We start from the raw sequence: 3105 nt of genomic DNA on the forward strand, positions 1-3105 counted from the left end.
TTTCGCATTCAATGAATAGGTGATGCACAGTTCTGCCAGAGGAGGAGGATAGCGGCTGGCTAGTCGAATAATGGTGCAGTTCAAGCAGTTAACTGTTTTTCCATGTGAGGAATTATGCTGCCTGTTTCTTTATTATGCAACCGTGTAGACGGCATAGATTTCGTATTTTTTATTCTTTCAAATATTTTCCTTTATCCTTTAAAATGGTGCAAACTGTAGAAGCGGCAGAGAAATTTCTCAGAAAGAACTTTAACTGTGCTGCCCCCTTGATGGGTGGTGATCATTTCGTATTTTTCTTCTGATGTGCTTTTCTTTGTTTCTTTTGCTCAAATGAGAAAAAGAAACAAAAAAATTTCTGGCTTTGCAATGTTGCGTCTTTTTGACATTGTTGGAAAAATGAAAACGTCATAGTTAAAAAGTAAACAAAATAAAAAATCAGGTGTAATTGAAGAAAACTAAGAGTAACACACTCGCATCGCTAGTAAGTGACTTAGGTTTGTTCATTATGTCATTACATACTGCGTAATTCCCCGTACACGTCCCTAATTGCCTTCGCCTCGCACAATTTAAAATAAAAATTCCAATAGAGAAAATGCTTAAAGATAAATTCGTTTAGCGGGAATTCGTAAAGTGAGAACTACTTGTATTTTTTTTTTAATGGAAAATTGACCTTGAACAATACATATATTACCCTCCCAACTGGCCAGGACGCCTATATACATCCAGCAAAATCTGGACACGATGCGTGCTCTTTGAAAGAAAATGGATAAGAAGTGCAGTTTGGCCTTCATGTTCATTATAAGGTGCGATAATCCTTCATACAAAAGAGAAACTTTAACCAGATTATCTCGCGATCATAGCTAGGTTTCGGTTGCTGATAACAAAAAACGCAGTTCCTTGTTGCATGCTGAGTAACTAGCCTTTTGCTTATATGGAATAGACAAAAAATATAGATTTTTTTTTATTTTTTTATTTTATTGTACAAGTTTTAATGAGAGGACAAAATAACAGATCCTTGCATACTTTATTCACTTGAATATTGCATTACCTTGGAAAACTATCATTATAATAGTTGTAGAATATAAGCACGTACACACAAGAAAGATATTTAATTAGCCAAATATTTCTTGTGTGTACGTGCTTATATTATACAATTTTTATGTCACAAGTATCCTTAAATTAATAGCCCGGGTGTGCTTTCAAAATGCATACACCTTTGAGTCCTCTGTAAAGATGTAAAGAGGGCGCAGCAGGTCAAATTATTAGCATTTTAATATTTTTAAACCTCTCAGAAGGCGAGGTTGGGTGAGCTCAGAGACAAGAGCACCTAGAGACTGTGATTGGTTATTGTGTCAACCAATCCAGTTGAACGTTGTCATTTGTCATGAGTTGCTGTTATTTTTTTCTGAGTTTCATCTGCTTTGCTTGCGTCAGTTGTGAACTGACGTGGTAGGCTGGTTTTTATATATAATATATACATAGACAAGTTTTTAATATAGAATTTTCCAAAAAATATTATAACTTTTTGCCCCTATTTACAATGGAAAACATTGTTGACGATCTACTGAATGTCCCGTTTTTTGCCAGGACGTTTGTGGATTGCACCGTGGTACTCGTAGGAGGTAAGCCTCGTTCTCCTCCTCCAAATTTACTGAGCAAGCACAGAGATGCAAAAACTGAGAACATGAGAAACTTTTCTTTTCCACAATACAGTAGAGTAGAATGGTTAACTGTGGATGCGAAGTGCAGTCAAGACTTTTTTGTTAGCCTTGTTTATTATCCTCCAGAGAGAAAGGCGTTTGGAATAAGCATGGATATGCTGACCTTAATTATTTGACTGCAGCAGTGCAAAAACATGAGCGCTCCCAATCACATGTTCAATAATTTTAAAATATTAAGATGTTTAGAATACAAATTGACATTCTCCTTGACAACGAAAAATTGAAGTTACTCATCATATTGAACAGGTAAAGAGAAAAATAGAGACATTTCAAAAAAGATTAATTGATGTTTTATGTTATTTGGCTAAGCAAGAGCTTTCTTTGATAGGTCATGATGAGGCTGAAAATTCAGCTAATCGAGGAAATTATATAGACGTTTTAAATGTGCTCCGTGAGTATGAACCTCTTTTAGACAATTAAAGGACTTCGCTCATTTCACGTTGATGCTTTCCATATTTAAAATTATATTAACACGTCTTGTTTGCAGCTGGAAGTTTGTCGTTCCCTTATTCCCTGGAGGGTCTAGTTTTTAGGGTCTGTATGCTTGCGCGTCGAGCGGTCGCATTTTCACAAAGCTTTAGTTCAAAGCAATTAGCATTGAAGTGTCTGGATGATATCGAATATCTGAAATGCAATGCAAACTGATTCCAAGTTACACACCCACACACACATATATATTCATTTTGCGTTTCATAAATTGAGCGCTTTCTATATCCAATGGCTGCATTACAAATAGCTGTTACACATGTTTTCTTGAACTGAAAATTTGAAAGTGGTTGACAAATGCATGCAGCATAGACTGTAGGAGGGGTGTATTTTCCATTAAGTGTGTCGTTCGAGTTGTCCTACACTAACTGTTTCTAAATATAGTGCAGATGTTAAAAATCTGTTTACTGTATTTATTGATAAACAAAGCGAATCATTTCGCTTGCTTGTGCAGTATAGATCTGTTAAGGTTGGAAAGTCTTTTTTAGCGGTATAGAGACGTTTCTATTCTAGTCTTCTGAAACAACAAAGAGTAAAAAATTATCTATTCCTTAATAAAAATGAATACCTCAGTGTATTTAAAAGACGTTGTTGACCTACAACAAAATACCAGCATATGATTGATAAGATAGAAAAGCGGCTGATTCCAAAAAAAAACAAACCAAAACAAAAAAACTAATGTTTGCAGGAATCACGAAAGTGTGGATAATTCCAAAAATAATCGGATATTATGTATTGTGTTTTGCATAAAATGTATACTGAGTCTCAGTAAACAAAAGAAAATTCTTAGAAAACGGAGCGAAATATACACAAACCAGAGAAGAACATCACTTGTGCAATAAATTTTACGATATGCTTTTCTGCTCCATCAAACCATATTTATTCCTGCCATACTCTC

The sequence above is a fragment of the Typopeltis vanoorti genome, chromosome 24 (assembly GCF_054136105.1).
Source record: "Typopeltis vanoorti isolate ZY-2024b chromosome 24, IOZ_Tvanoo_1.0, whole genome shotgun sequence".
In the NCBI taxonomy this organism is placed as follows: domain Eukaryota; kingdom Metazoa; phylum Arthropoda; class Arachnida; order Uropygi; family Thelyphonidae; genus Typopeltis; species Typopeltis vanoorti.